The 25,850-nt window shown below is 36.6% G+C and overlaps 1 non-coding gene across 1 annotated transcript; it reads right to left on the minus strand.

Moving 5' to 3' along the window:
• Nucleotides 1-24,015: 24,015 nt before the first annotated feature.
• LOC141682092 (small nucleolar RNA R71) lies at nt 24,016-24,122 on the minus strand. The gene has a single exon (XR_012559495.1). It is a non-coding gene; the product is annotated as a small nucleolar RNA R71 (small nucleolar RNA).
• Nucleotides 24,123-25,850: the final 1,728 nt, after the last annotated feature.

Genomic DNA, 25,850 nt, shown 5'->3' on the forward strand with positions numbered 1-25,850 from the left:
CGTGGCAGAATGGGTTGCGAAGTGCTATACTTGTCAGAAAGTAAAGGCAGAACATCAACGACCAAGCGGGTTAATTCAGCCCCTGAAGATTCCAGAATGGAAATGGGAAAATATCGCTATGGACTTTATAGTAGGACTACCGCGAACAAAATCCGGACATGACGCAATATGGGTTATAATTGATCGTCTTACGAAGTCGGCGCATTTCCTTCCAATAAATGAGAAGTCGTCACTGGACAAGTTGGTTCATCTGTATGTGCACGAAATCGTATTAAGGCATGGAGTACCTGTATCAATAGTTTCAGACAGAGATCCCCGATTTAACTCAAGATTCTGGAAGCAATTCCAGGAATGTCTTGGCACGAAGTTGAATATGAGCACGGCGTATCACCCGCAGACTGATGGCCAGAGTGAAAGAACAATTCAAACCATTGAAGACATGTTGCGCAGTTGTGCAATCGATTTTGCTGGAAGTTGGGACGACCACCTGCCATTAATTGAATTTTCATATAACAACAGCTATCATTCCAGTATCGGCATGCCACCATATGAAGCTTTGTACGGGCGAAAATGTAGATCACCAACAAGTTGGGATGAAGTAGGAGAAGGAAGAATTCTCGGCTCAGAATTGGTACAACAGTTGCATGACTCAGTCAAGTTAATTCAGAAAAGGTTGCTTGCTGCTCAAGATAGACAGAGGAAGTATGCGGATCCAGCGCGCAAGGATGTTCAATTCCAAATTGGCGAAGCTGTGTTGCTAAAAGTGTCACCTAGGAAAGGGTTGATAAGATTTGGCAAGAAAGGAAAGTTAGCACCTAGATACGTAGGTCCTTTTGAGATTTTGAGTCAAGTAGGAAAGGTGGCCTACGAGTTGGCCTTACCACCTCAGTATCAGCATGTGCATAATGTGTTCCATGTGTCGTTGCTTAAGAAGTACAATCCTGACGCTAGCCATGTGATAGAATATGAACCTGTAGAAATTCAGGCAGACCTGTCATTTGTGGAGCAACCGGTTAAAGTACTCGACTGGCAAGTAAAGAGTCTTAGAAATAAATCAGTAAAGTTAGTGAAAGTACTTTGGAGGAACCCTAAGGTCGAAGAGTCGACTTGGGAGTTAGAGTCTGATATGCGTTCCCGGTATCCTCATCTGTTCTCTTAGATTCTGGGGACAGAATCCCTTAAGGGGGAGAGGATGTTACGACCGGCATTTTATGTAATATTATTTGTGAATAATATTAAGTTAAATAAAAATATATTCAATGCTTGTACGTTTGTGTGAGTGAAAATTTTTGCATTTTAAATTTGCTCTGGGTAGTATATGATTTTTCAAAGCAAGAATTTATTTAATTTCTTTATTTTTGATTTATAAGGAATATTCTAAGCTTTGGAAAAATTTTCTTTTAAAAGACATTTTGTACACAAATTTTGAAAATGATTTTATAAAGTCTCTAAAAATCCAAGTTATTTTATGGTATAAATTTTATAATTTTTGAACTTGTACTTTATTATATAAAAATAAATCTTTGGAAATTAGTTGCTTAATAATTATCAAATTACATGAATAACCTTGTATGCAAACTCTCTTCTATTTAACCAAAGGGCTAAAGAGTCAATAACCACCCCACTAACTCACAAATTGCTAGCCAAATTACCTCCTTGACCTTGCATGCAAACTTGCCTAACTTTGGCTAGAGGGTTACTCTTGTAATTTCTCACATCCACTCACTTGTGGGCAAATAAAAACCAAACAATCAAGATGATCACTCCACCATTTCTACATTTTTTCTCCCTCTCCTCTCCCTCCTCCCACCTTTCCTCTCGGCTTTTTGCCGAAGCCCTACCCCCCTCCCCTTTTCTTCATTCCACATTCAAGTTTCCACCTCCCATACAAGTAAATATTACTTCCTATATCATGATCATTTATATTCCAAAGAGTTTTGAGTAAAAAGTTTAAGTTTTAAAGTTGCATGTTAAGGTTTTAGTGAAACTCAAATATACAATCTTGATTCTTATGGATTTAAGGTTGTTTTTGAGAGGACTACAATGAATGGATAAGTGCCAAGTCATGAGAAGGAAAATCTTGATGATTTAATGGCCATTTCCATCCATTTCATTCGGCCATGACCATATGGGAGCCGAATGAATGGTCCTTGAAATCATTCTTGTTGTTTTGATCAATTTTTGCATGTTTATGTGATAATGACTTAAATTTTGTGATGATAATTTGATAAAACTCCTTGCATGCTAAGTGATCATCTAGGTATACCTTATGCTAGGCTTGCATGTCAATTTTAAGATGGAATATATGTAGAAAATGGGTTGTTTTGGGTTGAAAAACCCGAAGGCATGCATGCATGTGGAATTCTCTTAGTTTGTTGTAAGATGTTGATCATTTGGAAAAGATTTTGTTAGTGAGCCTTAATTTCAGTAGGAATAATGTGATAATATGGATTTATGCTTCTTGTTGCATGGTAATAATTTGTGGTTATCTTTTATAAAAATATATATCATGTTGTTTCAAAAGCATAAAGGTTTATGAGTTGTAAAGAGTAGTCTCTTTTATTTTGCCATAGTTGCACCATAGGTAAGGATGATCTCACCAAGGGTATTTTGAGAAAAAAAAGAGTTAGTTCAGTAGAACACCAAGTATAGGTCTTGGTTTAAGTATTTAGTTGTTGATAATTGGGTTTGTCAAGTCAAAACCTTGGAAAATAAGAGTTATAGTTTCTGCAGAAAAATCAGTTTAGTACCCTGAGTTTAGAGTGAGTTTTGACCATGTCATTGATGGGCACTTTGAGGCCCAAGCCACCAGAAGTTAGTATGGGGAGTATATAATAGGTTTTAGGAGTTGGTTGGAGGTTTGCATGTCATTTGGTTAGGTGCACAAGTAGAATAACAAAATCTGTCCAGCAGGGGACAGTTTTGTTGCAACTTAGAAATAGGGAGATTTGGCCATGTCATGGGTAGGCCCTCATTAGGCCCAATTGGGCCTTAGTTAGAGGGTATGTCAGAGAAGTTTTTCCAACCATAGTTCATAGGATATGAGCTAGAACCATGTGTCACAAGTTAATTCAAGTCAGGGCATTTTCTGCCCAGAAAAACAGGGGAACCTTGGACTTTTAGCTTAGGCCCAAGAAGGCCCAAGCCAGGCCTTTGAGCCACATCAAGCTTGTGAGATGCCCTTAGGTCAGGAGAGTCTTGTGTAAAAATTTTGAAGAAAAACTTGTAGTTTAAGAGTGTCTAATGCACTCAAGAAACCTTAGTTACCATTCTGAAATTTGCACCAGTGAGCACTTTCACTTATCACATAGTTTTAGGACACTTAGAAGTGAGTATTAGGTCGACCACCATAGTTGTAAGATAGTATAAGGTTAGTAGAACAAAAGGCACAAGTGAGGGTCAATAGGTTTTGGATAATTTAGGAAAGGCACATTGAGTTAGGAAGCCCAAATTCGAAGACTTCGTTTAGTTAGCGACCAAGTAACTTAAGTGGTGAGTCGAGATCATCCAAGCCTAGTGTGGCATTATGGTGTATATGATGTTATTTGGTATTAATATACGATATGTGATTATGTGGCTACGTGTGTACATTTGAAAATATAAATGTTGGATATGAATTAAGTGTGTATAGGCCTAAGTGCCATCCATGTTTAATTTCGGGTTGTAAATAGGTTAAGATGGAAAGAATATATTATAATAAGGATTATTATTATTTATGTAGGATCTCGAGACGAGGGAAAACTTGCCATAAAAGTCGAGTGAAGCTCCAGTTGTTGCTCCTACCAGTCAGACCAGACCAGTCTATCTTAAGGCAAGTGATTCAACTTGACCTTCGCATTTACTGTAAACAGTTCATATATATATATCGATGCAATTATCCTGAGTCATTTTGATGTATTTAAATCAAGAGTATCTTTTGCTTATCTTTGAGTTACATAGAAATGCCATGAACCCCCGAGTACGTATTGCAAGTAGTTCAAAAGTCTTTCATGATAGTTTAATGCCATGATAAAATAGAGATGTGTTATAATACCTTATTGATCCTTTTGATTATCATGCTATTGATCCCTGAGAAATCTTGATGTTGCACCCTGATGCTTTGATTCAACTCTTGAAATAACCTCGATAGAAACTTTATCTTGATATCTAAAAGCCAATCTTTTCTTAAATTCATTCATGATTGTTTGATAACCCTATCCTTACCCTAAAGCTTGATGCCCTGTTATATCTTGAGCTGATGATCACTTCCTTTATATTTTAGCACCTCTATCCTATTGGAACCAGTGATGCTTATCTCCTTGATGTTCTAATACCTATACCTTGTCTACAACCATTGCTTTAAGCCTAGTTTGGCATTACTCTTTCATATTATCCAATAGCCTTGCTTAATTTCCTTGTCAAAATTCTTGTTTATGGAAATCTCTCGATTACCCTAATATAGTAAAGTCTAGTAGATCATGGCCCTGAGATTTAGAGTCAGAATTCCAGTGTTTCAAGTTGATCTTTAATCCCCTGATAAAAATGATTTCAGTCAAAAGAGATTTTGTCATAAATCGGCATCAGTTTTCGAAATGAATAAAAGGTGGATTTTTCAGTCCCAAAGGGGGACAAATGTTTTCTTGAATGGTGGATCTGGACTGAGACGCGAGTCCTTTCCACACTTATATTAGGCTTAAAAGTTGCCTAGGGATTCCCAATAATGTTTTAGAACCCAGCGAGGTTCGGGATTACTTCGCGGCTGATCACCGGCTGTAATCCGTAGCGTCATAAAATGATTTTGATTAAGTATGATTTTAAAATTTGTTTTGATGCAAGCAAAATGATGCCAACTCACGTAAGTTTTATCTCTCGATTATCATTGATTATGTCATTCCATTGTCATTCCTAAAGGTATATCCCGATTTATGCTTTGCGCTGTATTGTTTGCACTTGTTGAGCTTTTGGCTCACTTCTTGCTTTACCCTGATATTACAGCTAGCAGCCATGGTTAGATTCAAGCAGACTGCCCGTAAGACCTGTGATGCTGACGCTTATGTTCGAGCTCAGGTAGAATAAGTAATAATAGTTGTGTGAGGACTCGGTATTTGTAATCAGATGTAATAGTTGGTAGTGTTGGGCTGTTTCAAACCCTAAACTGTAAAGATCTTGGATTTTGGTTGTGTAATACTCTTTAAAATGATGTAATAGCTATAATTATTTTGCTATTTAAGTTGGGGGTGTGACATCCCCTCTCGGCAATTCCAATAACCAAGCCCCATCCCCTTCTTTCTTCATTTCTTCACTCAAACAATCATCCTATAATCAAGTAATCTTAATCCCTACATGTTGTTCTTGTATATCTTAAGAGTTTAGAGTAGAAAACTTATGTGTTGACCTTACATGGTGGTGTTTTTGTTAAAACTCCAAGTGAATATCCTTGATTCTTGTGAATTCAAGGCTTTCACCATGAGTTATAATATCAAAGGGTTGAGAATGGCTATACATGAGTATGCTACACTCATGTAATTGTTGTTTTCACCCTAATCCATTCGGCCATGACTTGATATGTAACACCCCCAGATCCGGGGTCGGGGATCCGGGTCGTCACGGTCTTTCTTTCCACAATATCACTTCACTTAATTAATAATAATAACCTTATGCTGTGACCCCACACTAACACACACCACAACCCGTTATAGTCTCAGAGATGAAATTGAAATAAGTACAAGTCTTTGAATCCACAATTTAAAATTATTACAACCCAAAATGATTACTTGATAAATTTACAGTTAATTGCCATTATCTGCCACAAGTTATAATTATACATAATTGATTCTCAATAATAGAATGTCTGATCTACCAATAGATCTACCTCTGCAGCTATAGCAGCCACAACATCATCGGGAAGACGCGGGACGCTTCCCACGCGCTTGCGCTGGGTCTGCTGGAGTCTGGCCATCTTTTCTAACTGTTGTTGTGTGATGAAGAAATAAAGCAAGGGTGAGCCTTACAGCTCGCAAGATAATATATAGTGATAACAATAATATAAGTATCTAAATGGATACTTACTAGAATCTTTTATCGTGTGTAAGATAATTACTAGTATATACTTACTAGTATATGAGCCTTCTCATAGTACTCATGAAAGTCTTGGTCAAAAGAAATGACCCAAGTTTGATATCTTAATGCGATGAAGTCGCAAAATATTCAGTATATATACATATATACTTTTCAAAATATTGGAAGTCCTCTTCCATGCATAATATACACAAAATCCCAGTGTATAACTGTATATATATAAAAAAATATCGTTGCAAGGTGATCTCATATATCTAACCTTGTCTCAACGTTTTTCTGAAAATCTTTGTCATTCATAAGACAATTATTAACTAGATATAAGTTTAAAAGATGAAGTTACAAGATACCCCAATATACTTATAACTTTCCCAAATACTACTTGAACTACCACCGTTCAAGTTATAATCAGTTTCAAAAGTTCATCACATAGATGAGACTACAAGACAAGATTTGAATAGATTCAATCTTTGAAATATTATTGAATGAAAAAGTTATGAGATACTTTATTTAGTCCCGATATACATATATCCCCATATATATATCTCTTTAAACATTTCCTGGAACCTCTGTTATGTAAAGTATGAACAGAGTTTGAAACATCCAATGAATTTTGGAAAGGAAAAGAATTTTGGCATAAACCAGATATCTTGCTGATCAGGCAAAGATACCAATAAGTAACCTTTTCTACTGTAGATGGATGAATTCCTCACCGGTCATCACCCTGGCCGCATTAGGACCTCGCGCTAGACCGTTACCCGGCCCCTCACGCGTTGATGGACTGCCACCCAGCCACTTACACAATAATAGACCGTACCCCGGCCTGTCGCTTATGCCGACTCAATCAAATGGACTTACTTCCCGAACATTGGGCAAGTAATCAAATTGTTTTCTCAAAACAACAACCTCGTTGCGAATATAAAATACACCACAGAGCCGGATTCCCCAGGTTTTGACCGAGTATTTAAATCCCCTTAAAAGGAAGATCTTAAATATAAAAAAAAAGAGTTTTGGGATCCACTCTGACTTTTAAAAATCATTTTGAAGACTCGAAAACACTTTAAAGAGTGTTTGGAGTAAAGCTGATTTAATGAAGTAAATCAGTCCCCAGAATATTTAGAAAATGACCGAATATTATTATTTAAATAATATTCCCATAAAGAATAGTCTTTATAAAAATAATTGAAGTAGAAGTATTAAAATTTATACTTGAAACGAGTATTAAATAACCAAAGATATACTTATATGAAAGTATTATCTTTATTTGAATAATCGAAAATAAGTTTGATTATTTACACCTTATTCTTTAATAAAATAAAGAATATATCTCAGCAAATAATCGGAGTCATAGATCCTCAAATGAATATTCAAATAATATTCATTAAATAATATAAACTGAGTCATAATCCCTCGAATGAATATTCAAATAATATTCAGATAATAAAATAAAAGGAGTCATAAGTCCTCGAATGAATATTCAAAATAATATTCATTTAATATAAAGGAGTCATACGCCTTCGAATAATATTCGAAATAATATTCAATAATAAAATAAAGTTAAAGTTATCGAATAAACCTTATTCGATTAATAGTTTTGAAAACTATGACCATATATATATATATAAGTATATATATATATATATATATTTATATCCATATATACAAAATCTACTCGGGATCCTCGACTCCCGGTTTTAGAAAATATTTTCACTTTTGGGTCCCTATACTAAGGGTATATGCAAGATACCGATATCCTCTAGCATAGGTATTATCAACTGAACCAACAGATATATATTTCAAGAATATGAAACAGGCATGCATATATACCATATCACATGCTACAATATATCGCAAGAATTTGCTAAATAACCAACATGCATCTATCGCAAGATAAGGCATATACAAGTGTATACATCACAACAACAGTATAACGGATAGAATACTTGCCTGAGCGACTGGGGGTTACGAATGGCACGGGACGAGTCTGGTAACCTATAAACAACAAGTAAGTTGGAATTAAACCAAAATCACTTGTAATTCTATACTTTAACTAACTTAGATTCTAACGCTTATTCTGCGCTTACTGATTCTCTTAAGTCACTCGAGTACCCTCGGCTCCACCATTTTTAATAATTTAACCTTTACGAGTTTTAATGCGATTCCTTCGCGAGTGTCTTACCAACTTCCTAACACACTTACCATAAATGTTTCATACATTAATTAACCCTTTTTGGTCTTTAACCTATGTTTCAAAGTAAGGCGAGGGGAAAAGTTTCGTTCGCGAAACGCCGTTACTTAAAACGGTCGTTTCTCCTAAACCGTGCATCGGAATCGAACGAACTACATATCAAAATGAAGCTCGTAACATGAGCTATCTAAACATGGCAGTGGTCATAATCTAGCAGGGGGTCCTCGGGTCCTAATGTTATGCACAAAACAGTCTAAAGAAAATCGGACGTTACGACGGCTATGTTTACGCGATTACCAATATTTATACCACTCCAATTCTTTACCAATTCACTACAAACCACCCAACCATCATCAATACATCAAACACAACTTATATCAAGGCAAAGTCAGTCCATAATCTCAAGGTTTTCCAACTTATTCAACCGCAAACATGATCTACTAACCATAACTTAAGATTCATTAACCATTAACCAAGATTCATATCCAAAATCACCACAAATCCAACCAAACTATCTAACATACATGGATCTTGCTATACATACATGGATATTTCTATATATACATTAATCCATCCATAAACTCATCAAAACTCAAAGTTCAAACTATAAGTTAAAGGTGAAAGTTGTTTATACCTCCTTGAAGCTTCCTAACACAACCCAAGAGCTTTGAATGCCTAAAAGAACCTTGATCCTTGCTTGTATAACCTTAATCTTTCATAAAAATTCAAGAAAACTAAAGTTATTTCTTGAAGGTTACTATTCACCATCTTCTTCCTTGATTTATTGGAAGAGATTGTGAAGGAATTAGGAGCTTAAACTTATAGCATATCCATATCTATGTACAAGGAAGCTTAGATAATTACCTTGTGATTTAACAATGCTTGGAACTTGATTTTTGAAATTCTTGCCCTTGAAAAAGATGAAAAGCCGAGAGCAAGATGATGAGAATGAAATGATTTTGTGTTTTTTGATTTGTTTGGCTTAGCTTGGTTGTTTTTTGTTTTGTTTTTGGTTAATTACCTTAATAACCTTATATTTGTGTGGTTATAAACCAACCACACCTCCTCCTTCCCTATGTCATGCTTACATCACATTGCTATGTCATCCTTCCTTCCTTGTCCTCTTCTCATTGGTTGGGTGACATCACTTCCTCTAATCCCTTTGCTTAACTTCCTAATTGTTTGCCTAATGACCGCTGATCTGTTATACGGTTCGCTTAACTTTCGTTTTCGTTTATCGTTTGAGGGATCATACCCGGGATCTTATTACTTAGGTTCCCTTAACCTTTCTCAATATATTATATTCCTTTTATGATCCTCTCCTATAATCCTTTAATTTAAATCCTTTTTATCCTGTTACCTTATACTCAATTCTCTCCGTATCTAGTGGATTTCCGGGAAAAATCAAAGTGTTCGGATTTGGATTCTGACGATCTTTACATACACTTATATCCCATATAAAGTACTAATAAAATCTCAGAATATCAATAACAGAACCCCTACATAGTGTGGCATGAAAAGTTTTCTCATTCAGCAAAAACACTATTCATAAGGGTTTCAAAAATTTCTCAAAAAATGGGGTTATTACAGTCTCCCCTCCTCAAAAGGATTCCGTCCCGGAATCAGATAGAAATAAATAGGGATACTTTCTTAGTATTGCACTTTCTAACTCTCAAGTCAATTTTCCCACATTGTGGTTCTACCATCAAACTCTGACTAGTTTGATAACCCTTCCCCTAAGCACTTGTCCCTTTTCGATCTATAACCCTTTCTGGTTGCTCCCTATAGGGTATGCCTGGTCGCATGCCTATGCGCTCATATGCCCTTATTTATCTGGCATCCGAATTACATTTTCTTAACATTGATACGTGAAACACGTTACGACCTGCTACATGTTCGGGGTTAGGGCTAGCTCATATGCTAACTTCCCAAACGTCTTAATATATCCAAGGGTCCAACAAATTTTAGACTTAGCTTTCCTTTCTTTCCGAACCTCATCAATCCTTTCCAAGGGATACCTATAACATTATTAGGTCCCCTATTTCATACTCTTTATCCTTTCGTGTCAAATCAACATACTTATCATGTCCATCTTGGGCTACTACCAGCCGTCCTCTGATTAGATCTATCATATCCTTGGTCCTTTGGACTACTGCGGGTCCGAGCATCTTGCGCTCTACAACTTCATCCTAACATAAGGGAGATCGACATTGTCTTCCCTCAAGGATCTCATAAGGCGATATCTCAATACTGACATATGATCTATTGTCATAAGAAAACTCAATCTGCGTTATGTGATCATTCAAATTTCTTTCAAGTCTATTGCACAGACTCTCATTATAGCTTCTAGATTTATAGCTTTTGCTTCTTAATACCCATTATTTTCCAGTTCGTAATCGCTACTTCCTTTCGTTCCTAATATTATACTGGTTATACTTTTGCTCGCTAGCGTTCTATAACCCTTTATTAACCACGTCAACCTTAGTATCACGAATATGTTTCCATTCCGAATACTACCACAACTTTACTACTCCTTTTTCAGCTGCTTCTATCTTTGGAAGCTTGATCAATCATATAGAAGTAAAGGAATTTGTTGAGAGATCACTATGATCATGAACACTTGTTATATCGCTTAGTTAGTACAGAAGGTGGCCAGCCTTTAGTACTTGACAAGCAATTAGACAATAGTTGGTATCCTACTAGGCTTCTATCACACAGATAGACAGTCATTCGGCAATACCTCCCCTTCTGGAAGGGTTGTTCTTCTCAAATTACATGAAATGAAAAGAAGAGAAAAGAACGAACTGAAGAGAATTGTATATATATAAAAAAATATACTGCCACAAAATATCTGGCTTGGAACCTACCTCTGAACTATAGAGGTTTGTCATAGGAGAACAAAACATATACGTATTTATATCAGCATCAAGCATTATAGCCTCGTATTTCCCATGCCTAAATATTTTCGCTATCCCGTCCATCATTCTATGGACCCACACTCTTCCTCGAGCTTATACATAATCACCTTTGAAACTCCCTCGACATCGAAAATCGAATCTGGGATCTCATTCTATACATCATCGTTACTAGAATTCTATGCTTGCACCGCAACCTTCCTCGTATAATAATACGACTCTCTATTGATAAGAAAGAATAATTATTCACTAGGTAGATACTCTACTTAATTAGTCTATCAATGATAACTTATACACTACCACGACCCGATTAGTGGTACTCAATCTCAACACCCATTCCAATACAACTCTCACGGTTGTAATCAGCTCACTACTCGCAGAATCATTGTTGCCTTACTATGGTCCACCACTGACCTACTGTAGTCATTCATTTTCCATGAAGTCTTAATAGCTAACCATACGGAGTCCATACATCTCGTATCAAATCCTTCTAAGGAGGTAACATAATCACCATTCCTGATTCATGAAGAACACTCCTGATCCTGACATACATACATGACATGAAGCAGATAAAAGTGCAGAAGAGTTTCAATCAAAGCAACGATAGCAGGTTAATACCATTCTTAATCATACGCCCTAAATAGAAGAATTAACTCAAGGGTTCATCTAGTCCTTTTTGAAACATGGTCCTGGCTTATCCCAAGATAGGACCTCCTAAGATAGATAGCCCGTTTATGGCGATTACACGAATTAAACCTTTACCAACTACTATTACGGTTGGGTATTGCACAGTCATCAGAAGGAATGTCAATCTTCCAAACCATAATTCAACCTTCACATTTTTAACCATCAACACTGTATTCTTTTGGCACACGCGCCTATAATTATCCACTTACCTTTAAAGTGTCGGCCACCTCTTTGGCCTTTCATGATAGTAAAATTTCCTTACAGTCAATGTCACATTAACCACCTCCAAATAAATTTCTACCTTATTTCAATCACAGCTTATGTGAAAATGCTTTCCTTAAAATCTGATGAGAAAAAAAAAATCACTATTTTTCCATAAGTTATTGCCTCAGTCTTTTAGAGATTAATCACTGTCATGACTGACTCTCAATCATAATTAGAACATCTTTTATCTTAAGTCCTAATTGCCCTGAATAATTTCGACCATTACTGGTTCGATCCATACTTTCTCGTGGTTTAACACGTGCCCCACTTGGCAACATTATAATTACGTCATATTTCCTTTATCAACATTTCTATTCTTGAGAATTTTGAATATTACCTTTCTCCTTGTAAAACCTCTAAGGTTATCCTTGATTCGTTCCTCCTGTATTCCCTAGATACAGGGCATATCAACATACCCTTTACTAATACTAGAACCATTATCTATATGTTTCTGAAAAATTTTCTCCACTGATACTTAAAGGTTGTTATTACCTTAATCCTTTCCAATTCATACGGTCAAAACTCATACTATCCCTATTAAGGGTGAAATGCCAACCTTTATGCATTCCCCTAGGATTCATTTTAAGTTACCGATGTTCTATCCTTAATTCCACCTTTAAAAGGTACCTGCATCCTTCCACGAATAAATCAAGTCATATATCCTGGATAGATTATCTTATTCATCAATCCCACCTCGATAGTCTATACCTAACTTCATAATAGCATCCTTATTCAAATTGAGGTCAATCCCTATGGCCTCCAAAAGATAACAATGGTTATTCGCTTTTCTTTCCTGATTTGGTAATGATAACATGGATGTTCTGGAAGATATTGGTCATGTTCAACGTGAACTTCTTCTTAATAATTCCTTATTTACTTTTGTTGTTTATCTCAACAGTCATCTCAATGCTGGGATATCTCTCATACCTGGCGCCTCCCTTTCTGGGTATCGAGCCACCGTTCTTACATTTCGTATTCTTGAAGGTCACTTCCTTCATCCAATTTTCCTACCTTCTTACTTTCTTGTCTCCTTAGTCTATCCGCGTCTTATTATTTATCCTTCGAACTATCTCAAGGTTTCCTTGAATCCTCCCAACTTACTAGGGATAAAATATATGTATCTCTTATGCCTTCACCCAGCAATTTTAACTCATGGTGAATCACCCTCATCCTGACGATTACATACTTTTCTATTTCTATTGCTACGAGTCTTTAGGGTTTCCTCATACCCAACTCCCTTATCATTATTTCATGAACCAACCCATCATAAGCATCGATTTCAAACATCCCGTCATTCTGGATTTGTGTCCTCAGAACGAATCTTGATAATCTTTACAACTTAGATTCATAATTCATCATACTCGTCTGCCTTTGTTCTGGCTCTAAAGCTTTTACACTATTTCCATAACCTTGGGAAGTACTTTCCCGAAAACAACTTACTGAACTTAAATCAGTTTATCATAACCTCTGGCTTCGTGCCTTCCTTGGCCTTTTACCAGCGGGTGGTCTCTCTCTTAGGAGGGTAAGTGACAAAAACACTCTTTTGTGATTCGTCAATTATTTAAAATCTCAAATGATTCCTGCATTTCCTTTAGCCAGGCTCTTGCCTTGACTGGGTCAGCTTGTTCCTTGGAACTCTGAGAGCTTAGCGATTTAAAGGTCCTGAAAGAATTTCTCACCGCATTGTTTCCTCAGGGTGGTGGGTGGGAATAATAGTCTAAGTTCTGTCTAGAAAGGGCCATAAATTATCATATAGGAGTACCGTCTCGGGTCTCCTTTCCTTACTCGACTTCTGTTTCTTAAGTCTGAACATTTCCTCCTCCTCCCCATAATCGGGGTCATCCTTCATATTTTAAATCCTCATTTTCACTTCATTAGGTTATGGGTTCTTTCTATCTTGATGGCGACCTCCCTGACTATCACGTTCAGGGTTTGCTCTAAATCTTATTCCTCAAACTAGCTGTCATCTAAAATCTCATCCTTAAGCTCTTGAACATTTGGAACCCAATACCTCATTATTCCCTTATCATCTTTCTCGGTATTAATCTCATATTTATTTGTTGGCTCTCTGCCTTCATTCATCACCTTTACTGGCACAATATGTTCTTTTCCAATAATTCGGGCTGTATTGCTATCTCAAACAGCTTTTCGGTACCGGCTCCGGTTACCTTCACTACTATTTCCATTTTCTCAAAATCTCTTATAAACTCTCCAAAAGACATTATCATCTTGAGTCTCTCTTTTTTTTACTAAGGGCATCAGCCACCATATTGGCTTTCCCCGAATGATAAAGAATCTCCCAATCATAATTCTTGATTAGCTCTAACCGCCTCCTCTGGCGTATGTAGAGCTCTTTCTACGTAAGAATGTACTAGAGCACTTATGGCTTAGGTAATTCTCGCACTTCTCTCCATACAAGTAGTGCCTCCAATCTTTAGGGTAAAACTATTTCCACGAGCCTAAGCTCATGGGCGGGGATATTGAATTTCATATTACCTTAATTGTCTTGACGCAGACGCGATTATCTTGCTGTGCTAAGAAGCACCCTAATTCCTTATGCGAAGCGTCACTTACAAATCACAAAATCTCCTTTTTCCATCCGGCAATGCCAGCATAGGGGCCATCACCAACCTCTGCTTCAGTTCTTGAAAGCTGTTCTCGCATTTCTCTGTCCATTCGAACTTCTCAGTCTTACGAGTAAGCCGCGTTAAAGGGGCTACTATCTTTACAACTTGAACGAACCTCCGGTAGTGACCGGCCAATCCTACCTCTGGTAGTCGACCAAACCATGGTCATCAATTCATCAGTGGTCCTTTATCCAATCCTGTCAGGATCCTCCATGGGATCCTCCTCAGCAACTATCCCTTCTAGGACAACATCCTCAATATCAACATCATCCGGTCCTGCGTTAGGACGCTCTATCGGATCCACAATCCGATCTCCAATTAGTAATAAAACATCATCGCGCTGTTGCTCCTCAACCTCAGGGTTCGGAGTCCCGCTACCATATACGATAACGAACTACGCTCCTATCACGATATTTATAAGGGTTCCCATAAGGGTTTTAACTGTCAGTACTACGTTAGGTAGCCCGACTATGAACTTGGCAAGAGTTCTTATTATCTTAGTTAACTTATTATCTTAACGTCCCATCATCTCTGAGGTTTATAACGCTTAGCTCTGATACCATTTCTGTAACACCCCCAGATCCGGGGTCGGGGATCCGGGTCGTCACGGTCTTTCTTTCCACAATATCACTTCACTTAATTAATAATAATAACCTTATGCTGTGACCCCACACTAACACACACCACAACCCGTTATAGTCTCAGAGATGAAATTGAAATAAGTACAAGTCTTTGAATCCACAATTTAAAATTATTACAACCCAAAATGATTACTTGATAAATTTATAGTTAATTGCCATTATCTGCCACAAGTTATAATTATACATAATTGATTCTCAAAAATAGAATGCCTGATCTACCAATAGATCTACCTCTGCAGCTATAGCAGCCACAACATCATCGGGAAGACGCGGGACGCTTCCCACGCGCTTGCGCTGGGTCTGCTGGAGTCTGGCCATCTTTCCTAACTGTTGTTGTGTGATGAAGAAATAAAGCAAGAGTGAGCCTTACAGCTCGCAAGATAATATATAGTGATAACAATAATATAAGTATCTAAATGGATACTTACTAGAATCTTTTATCGTGTGTAAGATAATTACTAGTATATACTTACTAGTATATGAGCCTTCTCATAGTACTCATGAAAGTCTTGGTCAAAAGAAATGACCCAAGTTTGATATCTTAATGCGATGAAGTCGCAAAATATTCAGTATATATACATATATACTTTTCAAAATATTGGAAGTCCTCTTCCATGCATAATATACACAAAATCCCAGTGTATAACTGTATATATAAAAAAAATATCGTTGCAAGGTGATCTCATATATCTAACCTTGTCTCAACGTTTTTCTGAAAATCTTTGTCATTCATAAGACAATTATTAACTAGATATAAGTTTAAAAGATGAAGTTACAAGATACCCCAATATACTTATAACTTTCCCAAATACTACTTGAACTACCACCGTTCAAGTTATAATCAGTTTCAAAAGTTCATCACATAGATGAGACTACAAGACAAGATTTGAATAGATTCAATCTTTGAAATATTATTGAATGAAAAAGTTATGAGATACTTTATTTAGTCCCGATATACATATATCCCCATATATATATCTCTTTAAACATTTCCTGGAACCTCTGCTATGTAAAGTATGAACAGAGTTTGAAACATCCAATGAATTTTGGAAAGGAAAAGAATTTTGGCATAAACCAGATATCTTGCTGATCAGGCAAAGATACCAATAAGTAACCTTTTCTACTGTAGATGGATGAATTCCTCACCGGTCATCACCCTGGCCGCATTAGGACCTCGCGCTAGACCGTTACCCGGCCCCTCACGCGTTGATGGACTGCCACCCAGCCACTTACACAATAATAGACCGTACCCCGGCCTGTCGCTTATGCCGACTCAATCAAATGGACTTACTTCCCGAACATTGGGCAAGTAATCAAATTGTTTTCTCAAAACAGCAACCTCGTTGCGAATATAAAATACACCACAGAGCCGGATTCCCCAGGTTTTGAGCGAGTATTTAAATCCCCTTAAAAGGAAGATCTTAAATATAAAAAAAAAAGAGTTTTGGGATCCACTCTGACTTTTAAAAATCATTTTGAAGACTCGAAAACACTTTAAAGAGTGTTTGGAGTAAAGCTGATTTAATGAAGTAAATCAGTCCCCAGAATATTTAGAAAATGACCGAATATTATTATTTAAATAATATTCCCATAAAGAATAGTCTTTATAAAAATAATTGAAGTAGAAGTATTAAAATTTATACTTGAAACGAGTATTAAATAACCAAAGATATACTTATATGAAAGTATTATCTTTATTTGAATAATCGAAAATAAGTTTGATTATTTACACCTTATTCTTTAATAAAATAAAGAATATATCTCATCAAATAATCGGAGTCATAGATCCTCAAATGAATATTCAAATAATATTCATTAAATAATATAAACTGAGTCATAATCCCTCGAATGAATATTCAAATAATATTCAGATAATAAAATAAAAGGAGTCATAAGTCCTCGAATGAATATTCAAAATAATATTCATTTAATATAAAGGAGTCATACGCCTTCGAATAATATTCGAAATAATATTCAATAATAAAATAAAGTTAAAGTTATCGAATAAACCTTATTCGATTAATAGTTTTGAAAACTATGACCATATATATATATATATATATAAGTATATATATATATATATATATATTTATATCCATATATACAAAATCTACTCGGGATCCTCGACTCCCGGTTTTAGAAAATATTTTCACTTTTGGGTCCCTATACTAAGGGTATATGCAAGATACCGCTATCCTCTAGCATAGGTATTATCAACTGAACCAACAGATATATATTTCAAGAATATGAAACAGGCATGCATATATACCATATCACATGCTACAATATATCGCAAGAATTTGCTAAATAACCAACATGCATCTATCGCAAGATAATGCATATACAAGTGTATACATCACAACAACAGTATAACGGATAGAATACTTGCCTGAGCGACTGGGGGTTACGAATGGCTCGGGACGAGTCTGGTAACCTATAAACAACAAGTAAGTTGGAATTAAACCAAAATCACTTGTAATTCTATACTTTAACTAACTTAGACTCTAACGCTTATTCTGCGCTTACTGATTCTCTTAAGTCACTCGAGTACCCTCGGCTCCACCATTTTTAATAATTTAACCTTTACGAGTTTTAATGCGATTCCTTCGCGAGTGTCTTACCAACTGCCTAACACACTTACCATAAATGTTTCATACATTAATTAACCCTTTTTGGTCTTTAACCTATGTTTCAAAGTAAGGCGAGGGGAAAAGTTTCGTTCGCGAAACGCCGTTACTTAAAACGGTCGTTTCTCCTAAACCGTGCATCGGAATCGAACGAACTACATATCAAAACGAAGCTCGTAACATGAGCTATCGAAACATGGCAGTGGTCATAATCTAGCAGGGGGTCCTCGGGTCCTAATGTTATGCACAAAACAGTCTAAAGAAAATCGGACGTTACGACGGCTATGTTTACGCGATTACCAATATTTATACCACTCCAATTCTTTACCAATTCACTACAAACCACCCAACCATCATCAATACATCAAACACAACTTATATCAAGGCAAAGTCAGTCCATAATCTCAAGTTTTTCCAACTTATTCAACCGCAAACATGATCTACTAACCATAACTTAAGATTCATTAACCATTAACCAAGATTCATATCCAAAATCACCACAAATCCAACCAAACTATCTAACATACATGGATCTTGCTATACATACATGGATATTTCTATATATACATTAATCCATCCATAAACTCATCAAAACTCAAAGTTCAAACTATAAGTTAAAGGTGAAAGTTGTTTATACCTCCTTGAAGCTTCCTAACACAACCCAAGAGCTTTGAATGCCTAAAAGAACCTTGATCCTTGCTTGTATAACCTTAATCTTTCATAAAAATTCAAGAAAACTAAAGTTATTTCATGAAGGATACTATTCACCATCTTCTTCCTTGATTTATTGGAAGAGATTGTGAAGGAATTAGGAGCTTAAACTTATAGCATATCCATATCTATGTACAAGGAAGCTTAGATAATTACCTTGTGATTTAACAATGCTTGGAACTTGATTTTTGAAATTCTTGCCCTTGAAAAAGATGAAAAGCCGAGAGCAAGATGATGAGAATGAAATGATTTTGTGTTTTTTGATTTGTTTGGCTTAGCTTGGTTGTTTTTTGTTTTGTTTTTGGTTAATTACCTTAATAACCTTATATTTGTGTGGTTATAAACCAACCACACCTCCTCCTTCCCTATGTCATGCTTACATCACATTGCTATGTCATCCTTCCTTCCTTGTCCTCTTCTCATTGGTTGGGTGACATCACTTCCTCTAATCCCTTTGCTTAACTTCCTAATTGTTTGCCTAATGACCGCTGATCTGTTATACGGTTCGCTTAACTTTCGTTTTCGTTTATCGTTTGAGGGATCATACCCGGGATCTTATTACTTAGGTTCCCTTAACCTTTCTCAATATATTATATTCCTTTTATGATCCTCTCCTATAATCCTTTAATTTAAATCCTTTTTATCCTGTTACCTTATACTCAATTCTCTCCGTATCTAGTGGATTTCTGGGAAAAATCAAAGTGTTCGGATTTGGATTCTGACGATCTTTACATACACTTATATCCCATATAAAGTACTAATAAAATCTCAGAATATCAATAACAGAACCCCTACATAGTGTGGCATGAAAAGTTTTCTCATTCAGCAAAAACACTATTCATAAGGGTTTCAAAAATTTCTCAAAAATTGGGGTTATTACATGATAGGAGCCGAATGGATGGTGTTTTGGTTGCCTTGTTTATTTTTATGTGTTTTTGTGATAATAACATGAAAATCTTAGTGAAATCTTGGTAAAAAACCTTTGCATGCTAGGTGGTCATTTAGATATAATCCATGATAGGCTTGCATTTGAATTAAAATGAAAATTTATTTGGAAAGCATGTTGTTTTGGTTTGTAAGACTCGAAGTCATGCATGCATGTAGATTACTCTTGAAAATTTTGGAAGTTCTTGATCATTCGGATGGTTATTTTGTTAGTGAACCTTAATATTGGTTAGGTTAAGATATTAATTAAGAATGGTGCTTCTTAAAATGTGATGTTATTTCATTTATATTTATCATGAAGGTTAAAATTGTTGTCCTTGGAAACATGATGACTTGTAATTTGTGTAATGTGATTTCCTTTGTTTTGTTATGTTGCACCCTAGGTAAGGATGGTCTCCACTAAGCCTATTTTGAGTGTAAGGGAGTTAGTTCAGTAGATCACCATAGTGAAGTCATGGTTTGAGTATTTGGGTTGTTGGTGGTTGAGTTTGTTAAGTGAGAACCTTGGAGAAAGGAGAGTCTTAGTTTCTGCAGAAAATCAGTTTGGTACCCTGAGGTTTAGAGTGAGTTTTGACCATGTCATTGTTGTGCACTTTGAGGCCCAAGCCACCAGAAGCTAGCATTAGGATTATATAAAAGGTTTTAGGTGTTTGTTGGAGGTTTACAAGTCGTTTGGTTAGGTGCACAAGTGGAATCACAAAATCTGTCCAGCAGGGGACAGTTTTGTTGCAACTTAGAAATTGAAAGTTTTGACCATGTCATGGGTAGGCCCTCATTAGGACCTGTTGGGCCTTAGTTAGAGGGAGTGTCAGAGGAGTTTTTGCAACCATATTTAATAGGATTTGTGTTAGAACCATGTGTCACAAGTTAGTTCAAGTCAGGGCGTTTTCTGCCCAGAAAAAATAGGGGAACCATGGACTTTAAGCTTAGGCCCAAGGAGGCCCAAGCTAGGCCCTTGAGCCACATCAAGTTTGGGAGATGCCTTATGTTCTAGTGTAGAAGTTTTGGAGGTAAAATTGTAGTTTAAGAGTGTCTAATGCACTCAAGAAACCATAGATGTCATTCTGAAATTTACTCAAGTGAGCACTTTCACTTAAAACATAGTTTTAGAGCACTTATGAGTGAGACCTAGGTTGACCATTATGGTTGCAAGATAGTATAAAGCCATTAGAGTTAAAGGCCCAAGTAAGGGTCAATAGGTTTTGGATAGTTTAGTAAAGGCACATCGAGTTAGGAAGCCAAAATTTGGAGACTTGTGGATCGAGATCATCCAAGCCTAGTGTTGCATTTTGGTGTGTGTAATATTATTTGATATTAAAATATGATATGTGAGTATATGTGGCTACGTGGACTAGGGTATATATAAGGTGATTATAAATTGAGTGCATATAGGCCTAAGTGCCATTTGTGTTTAATTTCGGGTTGTAAATAGGTTAAGTTGGTGAGAATATATTATAATGAGGTTATTATTATTTATGTAGGATCTCGAGACGAGGGTAAACTTGCCATAAAGGTCGAGTAAAGCTTCCAGTTGCTCCTACTAGCCAGACCAGACCAGCCTTTCTCAAGGCAAGTGATTCAACCTGTCTTTCGTATTCACTGTAAATGTGTAATAATTAGTTCATATATATTGATGCGATTATCCTGAGCTATCTTGATATACTTGAACCAAGAGATTCTTAAATCTATCTTTATATTATATAGAAATACCATGAAACCTCAAGTACATATTGCAAGTAGATCAAAAGTCGCATCACGCTAGTATATCAAAGTAATTGGGATGCCATGATAAAATAAAGATTTGATATAATATTTGATTGATCCTCTTGATTAACATGCTATTGATTCCTAAAATATTGACATCTTACCCTGATGCTTGAACCCCAATAGAAACTGTACTTTGATACCTAAAAGCCAGATATTCTTTAAGTTTGTTCTTAATTGATTGATAACCCTTTTTCTTGCCCTAAAGTTCGACAATCCTGAATTACCTTGAGCTAAAGATCATTTCTTCATACCTTAACACCCCTAGTATTCATGAAGCTTATCTTCTTGATGTTCTAGTACTTGTACCTTGTCAAAAACCATTGCTTTAAGCCTAGTTTGGCATTACTCTTTCATATTACCCAATAGCCTTGCTAAATCTCCTTCTCAAAGTTCTCGTTTATGGAAACCTCTCAATTACCCTAATATAGTAAAGCCTAGTGGATCATGGCCCTGAGATTTGGTAACATATTTCTAGTGTTTCAAGTTGATTTATAATCCCTTGATAAAAATGTTTACTACTTAAGAGATTTTATCATAAATCGGCATCAGTTTTTGAAATAGTTAAAATATGGATTTTCAGTCCCAAAGGGGGATAAATGTTTTCCTTGAATAGTGGATCTGGACTGAGATGCGAGTCCTTTCCACACTTATATTGTAGGCTTAAAAGTTGCCTAGGGATCCCATTAATGTTTTAGAACCCAACGAGGTTCGGGATTACTTCGCGGCTGATCACCGGCTGTAATCTGTAGCGTCATAAAATGATTTTGTTAAAGTTATGATTTTGAAAATGTTTTGATTCAAGCAAATGATGCCATCACTCAAAGTTTTATCTCTTGTTAACATTGGTTATGCCTTCGCATTGTCATTCTTTTATATATATCTCAATTTATGTTTTGTACCATATAGTTTAGCACTTGTTGAGCATTTAGCTCACTCCTTGCTTTACCCTGATATTACAGCTAGCAGCTATGGTTAGATTCAAGCAGACAGCACGTAAGACCTGTGACGCCGATGCGTATTTCCGAGCTCAGGTAGAATAAGAGATAGTTTTGTGTAAGGACTCGATATTAAAATCAATTGTAATAGATGGTAGTGTTGGGCTGTTTCAAACCCTAAACTGTAAGATCTTGGATTCAGTTATGATTACTTCCTTTTAAATAATGTAATAGTTATATTTATTTTGTTTGTTAAGTTGGGGGTGTGACAACTTCACTATTGATTAAGTATTTTTTTCAGCCTTATATAGTTGTGTTATTAACATGCTTTCATATGAACCCATGGTAACGATGAGTTCTATTATGGGCTAATCATTATCATGGGGTTCTAACGGATTTACTTATGGATTTCAATAGTTAATTTGTTTCGATACCTTAGTGTGTGGTGATTGATTGATATCCTGGTATTGGTTGTGCTTATTCGTCTTATGTGCGTAGCTAACCTAAAAGATAGCGTATTAATCTCTATTGAAGCGACAGTGAATATAGAGGTTTAGAACTTGCCATGCTAACATAGGTTCATGTATTTCTTATGCATGATTCGTAGGTAATTTTAACCATCTTACTTGCCCTATTTATTCACGATAGATAACTTGCGCATTAAACCGTTATTTTTTCAATTCTTATAGACATATAAGGACTAAGCATAATTGGTGTCTATTCAACTTCTATCTCTTTTGTGGATGCTTGGTAGTAGGGTATTCGTACAACGAAAGTTGGCATTTACTAGTTTCGTATTATCTGATTAGTGTCATCTCCATCACATGCTAGGGTTAAGAACAATGACTTTGAATGAAGTAGTAATGAAGTTAGAATCCCATGTTTGTCATATATAGTAATTCAACCTCAATTCTCTTAGTTGAAGTTATTTAGTATAATCTCTTAGTTTAATAAAAACCCAATTTGTTATTTGTCTTAGCATTGAGCAATAACCATACATTGTTGCATAGGTGCATAAATTGAACTTAACCTAAACCAGTCTTTGTGGGAACGAATATGATTTATATCTTATACCACTTGCCAACGCGTATACTTGCGCGAATATTAGCTCGTGTTTTTGCCCTAACAAGTTTTTGGCGCCGCTGCCGGGGACTCGGTGTTAATTTTTAGTTTATGTGCTTGTCATCAGTGGTCGTTAAAGTTCACTGACTCGGACTCTTTTACTCTCACGGTTTATTTGTTTGTGTTTCAGGTACTCAGTACAATGGGAGATCCAGCAGCACGAACGAAAGCCTTGATGGATTATTCTCAACCCAGGATCAATGACATTCAATCTAGCATTGTCCAGCCAGCTATCACAACTAATACCTTTGAGATCAAGCCTGGCATAATTCAATGGGTACAGAATTCAATCCAGTTTGGGGGTTCTCCAACTGAAGATCCCAATATGCACATTAGGGATTTCATTGAGATCTGCGAAACCTTCAAGTTCAACGGTATTTCTGAAGATGCTGTGAAGCTAAAACTGTTTCCATTCTCTCTGAGGGACAAGGCTAAGAGCTGGTTACACTCTCTACCAGATGGATCGATTACTACTTGGGAAGATCTTGCTCAGAAGTTTCTTACTAAATTCTTCCCTATGGCGAAGACAGCTGCACTCAGGAATGCTATTACTCAATTTGCGCAGCAAACGGGAGAATCTCTATGTGAAGCTTCAAAGCACTACAAGGAGATCCTTAGGAAGTGTCCTCATCATGGAATGCCTTATTAGATGATCATCAATTGTTTTTACAATGGGTTGGGAGCACAGTCCAGACCCATGTTCGATGCAGCATCAGGCGGAGCATTATGGGCAAAGAGCTATGAGGAAGCTTATGATGTAATTGAACTGATGGCTGCTAATGAATATCAATATCCAACCCAGAGATATCCACAGGGCAAGGTAGCAGGAGTTCTTGAAGTGGATACAGCTACGGCTATCACTGCTCAACTAAAGGCGTTATCTATGAAGATCGATTCTCTGGCTAACTATGGTATTAAGCAGATAATTAGATTTTGTGAGTTGTGTGCAGGTCCGCATGTGACGGAGCAATGCGCTATATCTAGTGACTCGGCTCCATTTGTGAGCAACTTTCAGAGATCGCAGCAACTACTTCCAGAGACTTATCATCCTGACAACTGGAATCATCATAACTTCAGCTGGAGCAATAATCAGAATATGATCCAACAGCCGTTCCAGCAGTTTGGAAATAAGCTATTCAACCCTCCTGGTTTTCAGCAACAAATTACACCAAAACAACAAACTCATGGTGCATGTCTATCTTCGAATGAAAAATCTGAATTGGAGGAGTTGCAGCTTATGTGCAAAATCCAGGCTCTTATATGCCGAAGCCAGGCTATTTCTATCAAGACTCTGGAGAACCAAATAGGGAAAATTGCTAATGCCTTATTGAATCGACCACCAAGAACGCTTCCTAGTGATACAGAAATAAATCCAGGCAAGAGGGAAGTTGAAGAATAGGTGAACGCCATCACCTTGAGGTCTAGAAAGGTCGCAAGCCCCCAAATTCAGCAAGACGAAGAGCCTGAAGAATCTCAAGTTTCAAAAAATGCAGTTGTGGCTGAAGAAGAAGTGCCAGAAGGAAGCATATGTGGAACCAAGGAAGACTACTGTGGAACACACTCCTCCTGAGGGTATTATAGGGGAGAAAAAAATCTATCTTCCACCTCCTTTTCCTAAGAGGCTGTTGAAGAAAAAGCTGGATAAGCAGTTTGAGAAGTTTTTGGAGGTGTTCAAGAAACTTCATATCAACAAACCTTTCGCTGAAGCTCTTGAACAGATGCCTAGCTATGCGAGGTTTATAAAAGGTATTCTCTCTCGGAAAGTGAAGCTCGATGACTTAGAGACTGTTGCTCTAACGGAGGAATGCAGTGTTGTGCTGCAACAGAAGTTGCCTCCGAAGCTTAAAGATCCTAGAAGCCTCACTCTTTCTTGCACCATCGGAAACTTATCATTCAACAAGTGTTTATGTGATTTAGGAGCTAGCATTAATATGATGCCCTTATCTATCTTCAAGAAGCTTGGTCTTCCTGATCCGAAACCAACATACATGTCATTGCAACTAGCTGATTGTTCCATCGCTTATCCATGAGGTATAGTGGAGGATATCTTGGTCAAGGTCGATAAACTCATCTTCCCTGCTGACTTTGTAATTCTTGATTTCAAGGAATATAAGAAGATTCCCATTATCTTGGGAAGACCATTCTTGGCTACAGGCTGAACTATGATCAATGTGCAAAAAGGAGAGCTTTCGATGAAGGTATATGATCAAAAGGTCACTTTTAATGTGTTCAAGGAAATAAAGTTACCCACAACTAAAGAGGGGTGCTTTAAAGTAGAGTGGGTCGACTCTGTAGTAAATTCAGAGCCTGAGCAATTGCCACAGTCAGATACCTTAGAGAGATCCTTAATAGCGGAATCGGTTATTG

Source organism: Apium graveolens, chromosome 8, assembly GCF_009905375.1.
Source record: "Apium graveolens cultivar Ventura chromosome 8, ASM990537v1, whole genome shotgun sequence".
NCBI lineage: Eukaryota > Viridiplantae > Streptophyta > Magnoliopsida > Apiales > Apiaceae > Apium > Apium graveolens.